Source organism: Babylonia areolata, chromosome 18 (genome assembly GCF_041734735.1).
Source record: "Babylonia areolata isolate BAREFJ2019XMU chromosome 18, ASM4173473v1, whole genome shotgun sequence".
NCBI lineage: Eukaryota > Metazoa > Mollusca > Gastropoda > Neogastropoda > Buccinidae > Babylonia > Babylonia areolata.
In genome coordinates, this window is record NC_134893.1 from 28008227 (window position 1) to 28024029 (window position 15803).

A 15803-nucleotide genomic window follows, 5' to 3' on the forward strand; every position below is an offset into this window, starting at 1 on the left:
ACGTTCACACACACACAAACACACACACACACACACACACACCATGCGTACACACACACGCGCACGCACGCACACATACACACCATTGTAGACGCACAATCGTATATACACACATACACGTGGACACGCGTTGGTGCACGCACACACACGCACGCACGCACGCGCGCGCACGCACACACACACACACACACACACTCGAAATTAATCACCACTGCATTTAAAAACAAAAACAAAACTGTATAGACTTCACATAAACACGGACACAAAACAGCCTCAGGCTGGAGTGGTCAGGGAGTTACGTGGTCAGCCTGTCACGTGGTCAGAGGGAAGGCCGGTGTTCGTGTCCACGTCCTTCCTTGACACGTCATCGGCGAAAAGACGTCACAGCCAGCAACCGACACGGACGCCATTGTCGTAAAAGTTGTAGATGCAGTCCTGTCCATTACCATTGGCATCCACGTTCATACACTCGAAGCTGCAAAGAGACGACAGCACATCAGAAAATCTTTCGATTCTTCTTTTTCGTTTTCGCTCGTGGTCTGCAAAAATTTGCACGTTCACTCGTATGCACACGAGTGGGCCTCTTCGTGTATTACCTTTTTTTTACCCCGTTATGTAGGCAGCCACTCCCCGTTTGTTTTGGGGGTGTGTGTATCCTGGGTATGTTCTTGTTTCCATAACAACCCACCGAACGCTGACATGTATAACAGGATCTTTTACGTGCGTATTTGATCTTCTGCTTGCGTGTACTCACGAAGGGGGTGGTTCAGGCACCAGCAGGTCTGCACATATGTTGACCTGGGAGATGGGAAAAATCTCCACCCTTTACCCGCCAGGCGCCGTTACCGAGATTCGAACCCGGGACCCTCGGATTGAAAGTCCAGCGCTTTAACCACTCGGCTGTTGCGTCCGTCGAAAACCCCCCGCAAACTTTCGATTAAAAGAGAATTTTACTCAAGAAGAAGAATGTCAATATAACAGCCTGCTACAGGATCAGTCTATGCCTGACCTTTACAGTGATCAGATATAATGCTGTTTTGGACGAGAATGTCTGCCTACATGGCGGGGTAAAAACGGTAATGCACGTAAAATCCCACTCGTGTACATACAAGTGAACGAGGGAGCTGCAGCCCACGACTGAAGAAGAAGAAGAAAACAAATGCGTGCCATCACAAGTCACTGGAGAAGTTGATACTATTGACTTTTTACGTTCATTATCAATTATCTACCTTGTTGAATTAACGACTTCTCTTTTACGAAGTCTATCAAGTAATTTTCTTCAGGTGCACTTTTCTGTTCATACCCGGTTATCCATCAACTCATTCAACCCCCTGCCCCTCCTTTTCTACCTTTCAAACGATAGCATTAGAATGCGAAAATCAATGCTGTAGTAAAGTGTCTACATTCACAGTTATGTGTGTAACAGGACACTAAACAAAATTCCCACTGCCTCCCAGCCTGCGTGCCATTTAATCAGCACTGATGTTGTGCCGCTCATTCTTTCCTTTCTTTCTTCGTTCATGGGCTAGCACTCATGCGCTGCTTCAGTAAAGCAAAGGACCAACACTTCGCCAATGTTGCTGGGGCTTCACGGAAATGCGGCACCCAGCTTGAGTGTCTTCTTCTTCTTTGTTCGTGGGCTGCAATTCCCACGTTCACTCTCTGTTCTCGAGTGGGCTTTTACGTGTATGACCGTTTTTACCCCGCCATGTAGGCAGCCATCTTCCGTTTTCGGAGGTGTGCATGCTGGGTATGTTCTTGTTTCCATAACCCATCGAACGCTGACATGGATTACAGAATCTTTAACGTGCGCATTTGATCTTCTGTTTTGCGTTTACACACGAAGGGGGTTCAGGCACAAGCAGGTCTGCACATTACATATGTTGACCTGGGAGATAGGAACAATCTCCACCCTTTATTCGCCAGGCGCCGTTACCCAGATTCGAACCCGGGACCCTCAGATTGAAAGTCCAACGCTTTAACCACTCGGCTATTGCGCCCGTCAAATCATTCATATCTATCAATCATCAGACGATGTGGTGTGCTTTGGCAGTGTGGAGAGAAGATGCAAAAAAGTTTTGTGTTCTCGGGAATAAACAAAAAAACAACAAAAGTCTCTTTCAACGAAAGGGATCCATTTGACTACATGTCTACTGACGTGTGTAACTGATAAGAACTGACGTATGATAGTGGTGTCCGACTATGACCATCAGCACAACAGAAGAGGCAACTGCATTCCCAAGTATCTGGGCTAGAATTTAGTGATAACGGAGAGTGTTTTGCCCAGGTTACACCCATCACTCTTTCGGCCAAAATGGTTTTAGGACAGTCGGTGTTCGGATGGTTCTCAAAGGCCAGCTAGCCACCAAGGCTGCAGCACTAAAATCCAGTCCAGTCTTGCCTCCTAGTTAGAGAGTCTTGGCCCTTTATAAAAGACTGAGCTATAAACCACGTCCCATAGCAATGGGGAAAAAAACATTGATCATACAGCTGTCAATTTGCTGTTGGCCCAGCTGCAAGCTTTTGGCCTGACACCAACATAGATATTGTCATACTAGCATATAGCTCATGATGTTTTAGCCGATCATGTGCCAACTTATTAGGACGAGAGGGAGCGATAGCGAAAGTAGAGATGTGGACAGAGAATTCATTGTCTTACAAGCACTGGGCGTTAGGGTACAGGAAGCATTTCTCATCAGCCGGGCAGGGTTCGTTCATGCGAATGTAGTCTCCCTTGATCCCAGTCACCATCAAGGCAGCTGTCACATGATGGGGATCAACACACACACACACACACACACACACACACACACACACACACACGCACACACAAGTCCAATGAACACACAGCAAAACAATCAATCTAATAAATTAGTGATGGTGATGTTCACACAACGGTAATGAAGTAGACTGATGACAGTTTTCATAAAAGAGACAATGTTAGAAAGGACAAACTACACTATGTTTCTGAAGAAAGAGTATTTTTTCCCTGTGTGGATGCGTAATTACTAATTGTACTTAAATCTTGTTGCGTCACATGTCTGTGACTTTCACACCAAACAAAAAGTTATGATTCTGAACCACACACACACATACACAGTCCAGAGACAAACGTTAGTTTGATGAAACCTATAATTTATGTCTACACTCTCATCTCGGATACACACAACACTGATGAAAGTACGAAACTAATTATGATTATTCTCTTGTCTCCCTCTTTCTTATATTCCTTTCAATAAGTTACAACACAGCACAATACATGCCAGAAAAAAAAAAACACCACCACCACAACACAACACAGCATTGCGCGACACTCGACTACACTACACTACACGACACTACATTACACTACCCTACCCTACCCTACACTAGACAACACCACACTGCACTACACTACAACATACCACAGAACACCACGGCAATACAAAACTCACCGCAGAAGCAGAAGAGAAGGGTGAGTCTGGCCATTGTGAAGTGGACGTGTGTCACAGTGCTAGCAGCGATTGTGAGTGCAGCCTACTGCTAGTGGACCTGCTTTATAGGGTCGGCCAGCGCGCGCACACACGCACACACACACACACGCACACACACACACACACACACACACACACACACACACGAGACTGTCACCAGGTGGCAGTCAAGTGCTCAAGCAGTCATCCATCAAATCGCTATCTTCCCACACTCCTTATTAGAACCTTATCAGCGAAGCACCGTGATGTATGCGTATTCTCCTCTCTCTCTCTTTCTCTCTCTCCCTCTTTCTCTCTGTCTCCCCACCCCCTCTCTCTCTTTCTCTCTCTGTCCCTCTCTCCTTCTCTCTCTCTCTGTCTGTCTGTCTCTCTCGGTGTCTTTTTCTCTCTCCCACTCTTTCTCTCCATGTCCTTTTTCGAACAAAATTGAATATATTTTTTGCATTTCTACTATGCACCACAAAGGTTATGAACCGATTAGGGACAAATACTTAGCTAAACATATACATGTCAACTGTCCAGTCGATGTGTTGAACACACGGCTGTTTTGTACCGAAATCACAAGCAATACAAGAGGCGTAGCGACGTATGTCGTTTTTACAATGAAACAGAGAGAGGAATACATCACTGACAGTTATGATTTTCTTCCCACATGTCAGGAGGCCTACATATAAGAAATTGTGAATCTCTGTGTGTGTGTGTGTGTGTGTGTGTGTGTGTGTGTGTGTGTGTCTGTCTGTCTCTCTGTGTCCGCCTGCCTCTCTTTCTGTCTCTCTCTTTCTCGCACACACACACACACACACACACACACACACACACACACACACACACACACACACACACACACACACACACACACACACACACACACACACAAACGTACAATCTCGAACAAACAAGTCAGCGTTTACATGAGATGTTGATCGAAGGGAAAAATAAATGATGATAAAACGTAAACCGTCACCAGTGTTCATTTTCCATTTTTTAATATATAAAACAGATCAAATCAACCTTGACCTCACTTACTCACACAGTGATAATGTCCATCAGTTTGTGATAAGCTGGGTCACCATAAATCAACACACAATGGCATGACATATTGCAAGACAACACTAATCTAATATTTGCTGTAACGTGCTGCAAAGAATAACAAGTTCACTACTGTGCATGTAACACACTATTGCAGGTATGTGACCCAGAGTTGCAGGTAAATGTTTCGAAGGCATAAGACAAGACGCGGTAAGTAATCAGGAATTACAGGTAGATTTTTATTGAACACTATTTCCTGTGAATGTCCGATTGTGTAAAGCTTCTGTACAGATGATTATAGAAGAAAAGGCTCACACTTTAACAGCTACTGATAGTTTGTTTGGAGTTCCACAGTCGGGTCTATTACAAGGAAGCTACAAATATATAAACTCTCCATATACTCATGCACAGATACTGATATTTTGTTTGGTGTTCCAAAGTCGGATCTTTCACCAGAAAACAACATAATAAACTCTCCTTACACTCATTAGTAAAATATGTATGAATGTTTTTAAAAGGAACAGAATATGTCTTCTTCTTATTTGTATAATTTGTATTTGTATTTGTATTCCTTTTATCACAGCAGATTTCTCTATGTGAAATTCGGGCTGCTCTCCCCAGGGAGGGCGCGTCACTATACTACAGCGCCACCCATTTCTTTTGTATTTTTTCCTGCGTGCAGTTTTATTTGTTTTTCCTATCGAAGTGGGTTTTTCTACAGAATTTTGCCAGGAACAACCCTTTTGTTGCCGTGGGTTCTTTTACGTGCGCTAAGTGCATGCTGTACACGGGACCTCGATTTATCGTCTCATCCGAATGACTTACAACACATATTCCAGAAAGAGTTTGAACACTACATTTCTATTTTAGATTGCCTTAGTTTTTCAATACCAATAAGTTTTACTTATTTCAGGGTCAGTATTTGGAGAGAGCTAGCATAATTGCGAGAGAGATGAAGAAATAAAAACGCATGCACTCATGCGTGCTCGCACCCGGAAAAGCGCACGCACACACACACACACACGCTCATACATGCGCGCACAAAGAAGCAAGCACGCAAGAAAGAAAAGTACGCAGACACGCAAACATGCACAGTGAGTCGCATTTAATTAACAAAGGAGAAGTTGTGAGTAAGAGGCGCGCGCACACACACACACACATTCACCCATTCACCCATTCAATACGCACACGAGATAATTGAAAAGAAACAAAAAACGGACAGTACAAACAATTGTAATTTTTTAATTGAAAGAAAAAAAAAACGCTCTTCAGTCTGAAAACACACAGAGAACAGTGAAAGAATGTTTTTATTGTTTTCTTTTCAGCAAAGCCAGACATGATTGATTCCTCTTGGCGCATTTGTCAAGACATTTTCCCTTATTTTTAGCCACAGTAATTAAAACAACAACAACAACAACGACATAAACACAAAATACAGAATAGGTTTAATAATGCACACATTTAGAAGACTGACAACCACAACTATTCTTGCACATGCACAAATGTATACATGTGCAATTTCTCTGGCACTATTTCCTTGTCCTTTACCCCTATTGTTTTCAGTTTGCCATATGCATGCATATACATACAACCACATACACATATACATAAAATCATACATATATATACAGCTAAACATATGATTGATTAATTGGGGTCCGTCTTTCACAGGAGTCAATGGAACTCTGCGCCTTGTTCAGTCAGGTTGTTGAGTTGCAGCGCCTGCTGTGGCTGTACAGTCCGATTCTGGATCGGGAGGCTCTGTGGCCGTTGTCGCAGGTGAAAGTCGCGCCTGGCTCAGAGGGTACGGATTCCGCCTTCTGCCGTCTGCGCTCTTTTCCCTCTTCCCAGTACTGTTCTCTCTTCTCCTTGCTCCTCTGGACACATACCCTCACGGTCCTTCTCCAGCTGTTGCGGTCTTCAGCCACCGCCGCCCAACCTGCTGGGTCCATGTCCCCTGCCCTCATGTCTCGTTTGCAGGCGTCCCTGTAGCGTAGGACAAGTCTTCCTGCAGGTCTGGAACCAGTGGCGAGCTCGCCATAAAGGATCTCCTTGGTGATTCGCCCGTCATCCATTCGTCTGACGTGACCGATCCATCGCAGACAGCGCCGGGTCAGGAGTGCCTGCCTGGTCAATGACCTTCTTATTTGGTACACGGTCTTGCCACGTGATGCCCAGAATTCTCCTGAGGTTGCGCAGGTGAAATGTGTTGAGTCTGCGTTCTTGGCGAGAGTAGAGTGTCCATGTCTCGCTGCCGTAGAGCTAAGCACACAGGCTTGGTACACCTGCATCTTGGTGTTGATGGTCAGCAGGGGATTGTCCCAGGCCCTCTTTGCTAAACATATACATTCATACATACAACTGCACATACATTCTGTAACTTATTCGATAAAAGGTGTCACGACAATAAAGCATTTTACTCTATTTTCTTCTTCTCTGCCTGTCATTTGCTTTTCAGATGCAAGGATTGAGAAAAAAAAAAACAAAAAAAACACACACACAAAAAAGGAAGAAGTTTTCATGTAGGTGAGAGAGAGGCGACAGGGGACAACACCCTCCTTCCCCCAACAAAGGACGATAATCGCACCCCCCACCCCTACTCCCTCTTGGGCATTGTACACGAACATGCAAAAACACTCAGTCTTGTCTTTAGCGTGTGTTGTGTGTCTGTTTCTAAGGTCTTGTTTCATGGTTCACACACAGAACTCTAACTGAAATGGGTACTGGAATGTAGAACTGCACTTGAACTGAAAGGGATGCAGATAACACATTGAACCTTAAATGAAAACGATACAACAGGTATCATAGGTTACACACTGAACTATAAACTGAAACGAACAGCGTGCGTGAGTGTGTGCGTGCGTGCGTGCATGCGTGCGTATGTGTGCGTGTTTCTCTCTCTCTCTCTCAGCATATACATCCTCCCATTTTTGTTTTGTTTTGTTTTGTTTTTTGTTTTTTGTATGACCGAACAAACTTCAATTCCTGGTCTGTCTCCTAGGTTGGATGCTAGGTTGCATTATACTCAATACATAAAAAGCTTGGATTTTTTAAAAAGTGTATCACAAGTGAGTCTTGAAGGCCTTGCCTCTCTTGTTCTTCTTCTTTTACCATGACTGTCCCCTGATTCCAAATCTCACCTTGTTTTCATCAGCAGCATGCAGCTCTTTTTCACCCGTGCAACTGCAGTTTTGGACATGCTTCTTGTAAATTTTGTTTCTTCAAGTTCTGGAACACTGTCTTGGGCTAAGCTTTGTTTTCCTGTGATTTCCAAACACTTCGGAGACTGAGCTAAGCTGCATCAGTGGGGAAAGACAACAGTTTGGTTAGCGCCCGTAAATGAATTAAGGTTCAGTTTATTCAGGGGTTTGGGTTTTGGTATTGTGTGAAGGTTTCGTTGTATTGTATTTGTATTTCTTTTTTTTATCACAACAGATTTCTCTGTGTGAAATTCGGGCTGCTCTCCCCAGGGAGAGCGCGTCGCTATACTACAGCGCCACCCACTTTTTTGTATTTTTTCCTGTGTGCAGTTTTATTTGTTTTTCCTATCAAAGTGGATTTTTGTACAGAATTTTGCCAGGAACAACCCTTTTGTTGCCGTGGGTTCTTTTACGTGCGCTAAGTGCATGCTGCACACGGGACCTCGGTTTATCGTCTCATCCAAATGACCAGCGTCCAGACCACCACTCAAGGTCTAGTGGAGGGGGAGAAAATATCGGCGGCTGAGCCGTGATTCGAACCAGCGCGCTCAGATTCTCTCGCTTCCTAGTCGGACGCGTTACCTCTAGGCCATCCATCACTATTGTTCGAGGGAGTGAGTCCCGCTGAGTAGACGACGAAGATGAGGTCTGGTCCCTTTATTATTATACAAAATGCCAGGGAAGAATTTGTAATAACAAAATGATAATTCTATCATAGTGTCTTTTATCCAGAAATAGCGCTTTTGAGTTTTTCTATTACATGTTATAATTTCTCTTACTGCGTTATAAAGCAAGCTGTTAAGTTTTTATCACTTCCATATTTAGTATATAAAAAAATTGCTATATTCATATATTATACGTTAGACTCGATTGCGGTCTGAGAGACTGATTGGTGTGAGTGACAAGCCTTTGAATGCACATGTAATTTCCAATCGGATTAATAAAGACGTATTGTATTGTATTGTATTGTATTGTATTGTATTGTATTACATTGGTGTGTGGCTTCCTGACGACCAAACATCGATGGTTCCCTGTGGACTGCCGGTACTGGGACTGGGACCGTGACAGACGAACCCGGGGTGTGGCTGTGTATGGGAGGAGACACGGAATGAGTGGCTGGCGTGGGAGTGGGAGTGATGCCACTGAAACAGTGCACATGATGGGGGAGCAAAAAAAAAAAAAAAGATAAAAAAAGATAAAAAAAGATGTCTGCAGAAAATGTAGGCAGGAGAACAGAGACTGCTCCCCACCTTGCCCCGCCATTTTGAAGGATCGCCGCATAACCGTTCGCCAACTGGCCCATTTCCAGCGCAGACACCGAGAAACACTATTCTAACCCATTTGTTCTTCCACAATCCTTCCATCAATCTCAAAAACGAACAAACTGCATATGCCTGTTCCACCCAAGAATGCAAATAGAAGTTTCTCTTTGGGGTGTGTGTGTGTGTGTGTGTGTGTGTCCCAAACCGTATCTGCTTCATCAGGTGAATTCAGTAGGAATCATAGCACAGCCACGAAGGCGATTCCTCTCTCGTTTACAAAAAAAAAAAAAAAAAAAAAAAAAAAAAAAAAAAGAAAGAAAAAAAAGAAAAAAAAAAAAAAAGCGCAGCATACATGTATTTGCGTTTTCATTTATTTTGAAGCGTCGTCTTTATTCGATATTTACGATTTGAAATAACAGTATCAGTATCAGTAGCTCAAGGAGGCGTCACTGCGTTCGGACAAATCCATATACGCTACACCACATCTGCCAAGCAGATGCCTGACCAGCAGCGTAACCCAACGCGCTTAGTCAGGCCTTGAGAGAAAAAAAAAAAAAAAATATATATATAAGCGTACATACATAACTAATAATTATGATGAAAAAAAACCCAAAAAAAACAAAACAAAAAAAAAACAAACAAACAAACAAACAATTTGAAATAACAACGAAGTATACTTCACCGTAACGAAAGTTCATGTACGCGGGACTGCGATTGTTGGCTACGTCTCTGTGTGTGTATATCATGTGGTGGTGGAGAAAAAGGTGGTGGAGGTAATGGAGGAGGCATGGCTGGTGGCAGTGATGTGGAGGTGGTGGTTGTGTTTGTGGTGGTTGAGGTGGTGGTGGTGTGATGGTAGTGGTGTCGTGGTGGTGGTGGTGGTGGTTGTGTGTGTGTGTGTGTGTGTGTGTGTGTGTGTGTGTGTGTGTGTGCGCGCGCTTCTGTGCCTGAATAGTTTACTCAGGAATACAATTTGATCACACTCACTCACTCACGCTCACACACACACACACACACACACACACACACACACACACACACACTGGAAACCAGTCACCACTTCAGTTCGAAAAAAAAGAAATTTATTGGCTCCACATGACACGGACACACAACACAACAGTCTGTGGACTCTGCAGCACAGACATCAGCAAGGTGGTATGCTTGTCAGCCAGTCACGTGGTCAGCCATGTAGTCACGTGGTCACAGTGACGCACAACCTCTTTGACACGTCACGTGTTCACAGACCCTTGACGCGTCATCAATACGCCCAGCATCCAACCCGAGCGCCGTTCTCGTAAAAGTTGTAGATGCAGTCCTGGCCATTTCCGTTGGCGTCCACATTCATACACTCGAAGCTGCAAGCAGTACACAGCAGAAGAACGCTTTATCCGGGGTCAGTGGCTGATTATCAGGAGGCCAAGCCAAGGCAAAGCAAGGCAAGGCAAGGCAAGAGAAGGCAAGACAAGGCAAAGCAAGGCAAGGCAAGAGGTTTTATTTTACGTGACTCCCGGAGGCATTGAAACAATGTAATCATACATCTTTTTTCCACACTCATACGCTCGAAGCTGCAATCAGTACACAGTAGAAGAACGCTTTATCCAGGGTCAGTGACTGGATATCAGGAGAACAAGGCAAGGCAAAATAAGGCAAGGCAAGGCAAGGCAAAAAGTTTATTTTACGTGACCTCTGAAACAATACAACCATACATATCTTGTACACATCATACAAACAAAACAAAAAAGTGGCGTCACAAATAACCAAACAAAAGCTAACAACTCTACCATAGAAGCAAATACTATGTACTAAACCAACAACTGAGTCAATTTTTCCTTAGTTATTGAATAGTAATGCGAACAAGCATCTACAAATCTACATTAGAACATGTGAAATTTTCCTTAGTACTTAACTATTTTTCCCTGTCAACAGACAAAGTTCTACCGAAAAGAAAATACGTAATGAAGAGACAAAGGATTGCAATTTTGACGGTACTCTCTTGCTTTGTATTTCTTTCAAAAAACAACAAGTAAAATTGTATGAAGTTTGAGCAGGTTCTGTAGTATGTAGACAAACATTTTTGTTTGACGTTGTCAAAAAGGGGGCACAGAAACACTGAAACTCATCAACAGTGTCGTTAGTGGAACATTCTTTTTTTTTTTAATAAAGATTCTTTCATATGTGGATACATTGTCAAGACGCTGTTCATCAACAGATAGTGCATTAGTGGTTGTTCTAAACTTTACTAATTCAATTATACAATTATTTGTTAACACTGTATATTAAGCATCTTGACCAAAATTGGTTCGGAACATCCTGTAATTGGCATGCATGATATTGTAACAAGCGCATGTAATGACTAAAGGGGAACAGTTCACTATATTGGGCAACGACAGTTTAGGTACGGAGTGCATTCCCTTGGTGAACGTTAACCTGTTTTGGCCTGATGGTCAGAGCGATTGGATTCTCACCAGTTTCATGAGTTCGATTCCCGGTTTCAGCGCACCTGATGGATTAAAGGTGGAGATTTTTTCAACATGTGTAGACATGCTAGTGCCTAAACCTCTTTCGTGTATATACGCACGCAAAAGATCAAATACCAAGTTAAGAATACTGTGTCCCATGTCAGGGTTTTGCCCACGGTGGGTTATAGAAGCAAGAACATTCCCAGCATGCACACCCCCGAAAACAGTATATGACTGCCTATATGGCGAAGTAAAAAAATAAACAAACGGTCATACTCGTAAAAGGTTACACGTCTGTGTGAGTGAGTGTGTGTGCGTACTTGAAAACTGAATGACACAGGAAATGTATGATGGGCGCCCAAAGGCAGGTCTCAGTCGGTTCTATCCAGGTAGGAAGCCCGTTGTGCATATGACGTATTTATAAAGCGCTTCAACCTTGGTCTCTGACCGGAAGCTAAATAAGTATCCATGCCATCATCGTTGACTGTAAAGTTTCCTCATGCCTTAGGAAAATTTGATGTCTCATGACCTGTCCTGTTTTTTTATATTTTTTTTTTTTTTAAATATTTCATTCGACATGGGCTCTGCGATGACCAATCAAACTGCACATAGCCAATCATACGCAGTCTGATTGGTCATTGTCGGATGAAAAAGTAGAATGGAACGTGTTAAATCTGATGACGTTAATTATATTATTATGCTTTTAACAGTATTGAGGATAAAAGATACAGGATGCTTTGTTTTTCGGCAACTAATGTCGAGAGAGGATCTAGTTGATCATATGTGTCTGCTGACTTATATGACTGATAAGATGTGACAGCAAGGCAGAGATAGAGAGGAATAAGAATTGTCTTACTTGCACAGAACGCCATAATGTTCAAGTTGATCATGTCTCAACTGCATAGAGGGTGCGATAGCAAGGCAGAGTGTTTAGAGTTTTATTAATTTACTATCTATCTCTTCATTTCTTTTCCTTTTTTAGGCCAACGAATACAGTCACTTGACTGTATGCAGAACACTTTTGAGAGAGGAAATATGGAGAAGGGAAAGAAAAAAAGGAAAAAAAAAGAATGAACATAAAATAATGTGCTCCGTCAGTGACTTGCATGCAACTAAAGCCATAAAAAAAAAACGTGTCAAACTCTGAATCGTATAGAATACACTTCTATCAAGTTTACAGAAGCCTTCAAAAAGGAAAAGAAAGGTAGAGAAAGGCATGGACAGTGAAGTCATTGTCTCACTAGCACTGGGCGTCAGGGTGCAGAGGGCATTTCTCATCAGCCGGGCAGGGTTCGTCCATGCGGATGTAGTCTCCCATGATCCCAGTCACCATCAAGGCAGCTGTGACATGATGGGGATCAACACACACACACACACACACACACACACACACACACACACACACGTGTGCGCTCGAGTGAACATACAACAAATACAGCGATTCCGTCGGTAATGGTAATGACTGATCAAGACTGCAACACTGCAGAACACTTACGACTGTTTCGATAAAAAACATCCAAGACTAAAAAAAATAAAAAATGTGCATAACGACGGACCATTGCTTTCAGTTCAGGTGTCTCGTAAAACTATGACTTTTATGAGAAATGAAAATTTCTGATTCTGATTCTTAAACAAACCAATTTTCATGCAATACAAACTTAACTGAACGTGTGAGCGGGTGCCATCTGAATAACAATTGCTATCAAATGTATCATAACATTGTACTGTATCATGATATTGCATTGCATGTTTGTGTGTGATATTCAGACTGTCGTACCGCATAGTACAGAGCCACCCTTTTCTTCTGTCATAAAAAGAATATTAATTAAAGATTTTTCTACAGAATTTAGCCAGGAACAATCTTTTTGTTGCCGTAGGATCTTTTACGTACGCTATATGTATGCTGCACAAGGAACCTCGTTTTTTTCGCCTCATCCTAAAGACTGGTGCACTCTCCTACATCAAATACAAACTGCTTCAATGACCGATTAGCCTACTTCACGAACTGCGTGAAGGACCATGTCATGACTATTGATAAGGAGGAAAACTGCACACTGTTCATCCCTCGATTGACACACATAACAAAGAACACTATCTGTTGGTTACTGACATGCAACAATACTGATTTTATTATGTCGTTGTTGTCCTCTTTTAATTGTCAAAAAAGTATCATCGTCGCGATATTAATCCACAATAATTATTTGAACCGTTTCATTCATTTTGTTTTTCATTTGATATTTATGTATAATTATGTTTATGTTGTTCGTCTTTATTCAAAGTAAAGCTTCGATGTCCCCAGTTTTAAATGTATACCATTGAAAACAGTGTAGACACAGTACACTAATAACTTTATTTCTTCTTAAATACTGGTACTTACACAAACGTTATGTATCGCGTCTGTGGACAGTAACACTATTGATATAAACAAAGTAGTGCGTTTACTTTACCTCTCCAAATAAAATTCTGTTTCACTCACTCCTTCCTCTTATATTTAGACATTTTTTCTTTCTATTTATTCAATCTTTTTTGTGCGCGCTTTGTGTTCTTTTTGTGCGGAACTTTTTTTTTTCCACGCGTTTCTCTGATGTACAATAGAAATCAACGCAATAATGCACAAGACAGAAAAAGCACAACAAGATGCAATAAACAATACTATTCAGCACAAGACACCGCAATACTACATGATGCTATGCAATACGATGCAGTTTCAGTTTCAGTAGCTCAAGGAGGCGTCACTGCGTTCGGACAAATCCATATACGCTACACCACATCTGCCAAGCAGATACCTGACCATAAATAAGTAAATAAATAAGACAACAATGATGATAAATAAGCAAATAAATGTAAAACATGAAGACACACATTCACACATACACCCACACATGCATAACAGATATGCGCCAAACATGCAGTTTCACAGATGTGAAAGAAACAAAAGAATGGGGGAAAAAACCCCGAAAACCTCAACCATCTATTCAACACAGCCATTTCACCCACTCTAGGAAGACATTGTTCGGGAATGGCCAGAGGGCAAAACTGATGCGGAAGTGAAGCTACTCATAGAAGAAAACAGTAAAGAAGAGGACATCATCATATACACAGATGGCTCAGTCACCAAAGACCAATCCGGTTGGGGATTCACTGCGAAACAAAATGGAAAAACAATTTGGGAAGAGAATGCTGCCTACAAAGTCACAACCTCCAGCCTAACGATGGAAGTTGAAGCTGCGACACATGCCCTCCAGTGGCTATCGTCCATCCATACGCCCGGAAACCAACATGCCATGATTCTAACCGACTCAATGAACCTCATACAGAAAATTGAAAACGGAATGGGAAGCCCAGAGTGGCATAAGGCAATGCGCAACTTTCAGATTAAAAAACTCACATGGTCATACTGCCCGGGACATGCAGATGTTAAGGGAAATGAGCGAGCTGACAGACTTGCTGGTAACGCAACACCAACGAACGGCCTACATCTAGGAAAATCGGAAATCCTCAGAAAAGTCAAAGAATACAATGCAATATGGCCAAGTCCTATTTTTAGCATCCTAAGTCAAGAAAAGTTACCGGCAATTTTTGTGCATAAATGAAACGGTATCACCATTAGCAGATGTTGGAACCCATTTTCAGTGGATTTCGACTCTTATTTTGTACGTTATTTTACTCAGTTTTGATGCGGATTCAGTCACTTAAACTAACGTGACACCATCTTGCTTTTATTCCGATTTTTGGTCCCACAAACCATGAAAATGTAACCAATAGGTGCAATGATCCAGGATGATAAAAATAGGACGTCACTCAACAATTGTAATACAATGCAATACAGTACAATGCAATACAATACAATACAATGAAGTATAACATGACTCAGTACAATACATACCGCAGAAGCAGAAGAGAAGGGCGAGTTTGGCCATTGTGGAGAAGACGTGCGTCACAGGGCTTAGCAGCGATTGTGAGTGCAGTCTACTGCCAGTGGACCTGCTTTATATAGGGTCGGCAGCGCTGTTATCTCTCTGTCTGTCTGTCTCTGTCACACACACACACACACACACACACACACACAGAGTGGGGAAAAACAAACAACCCCCCCAAAAAAAAACACACACACACAAAAACAGAGCTAGTGGTTGACTAATACCAGGTGCCCCCCCCACCCCTCCGCCCTTCCCCCCCCCCCCTCCTCCTGCGGAGCGCCCCCCCACCCCCACCCCCTATAATTCATCCATCAAATGACTTTTTTTTTTTCACCAGTCCCAACGTTGTGGCCACACCCCCAATCTGAATGTTATCAACAGACACAAAAAAAACCCCACTGCCATTTGTAGATCTTTGAAGCAAAACGAAAGGGCATGCGCTTGTATGTTCGTGTGTGTG

General features: G+C 42.6%; 2 long non-coding RNA genes across 2 annotated transcripts; both read right to left on the reverse strand.

Annotated features, from left to right (window-relative positions):
* Positions 1-216: 216 nt before the first annotated feature.
* LOC143291921 (uncharacterized) lies at positions 217-3554 on the reverse strand. The gene is made up of 3 exons (XR_013056602.1): positions 3435-3554; positions 2660-2759; positions 217-475 (listed from the first exon to the last, which is right to left on the reverse strand). It is a non-coding gene; the product is annotated as an uncharacterized LOC143291921 (long non-coding RNA).
* Positions 3555-10024: 6470 nt separating this feature from the next.
* LOC143292622 (uncharacterized) lies at positions 10025-15420 on the reverse strand. Its single transcript, XR_013056668.1, has 3 exons — positions 15310-15420; positions 12665-12764; positions 10025-10319 (listed from the first exon to the last, which is right to left on the reverse strand). It is a non-coding gene; the product is annotated as an uncharacterized LOC143292622 (long non-coding RNA).
* Positions 15421-15803: the final 383 nt, after the last annotated feature.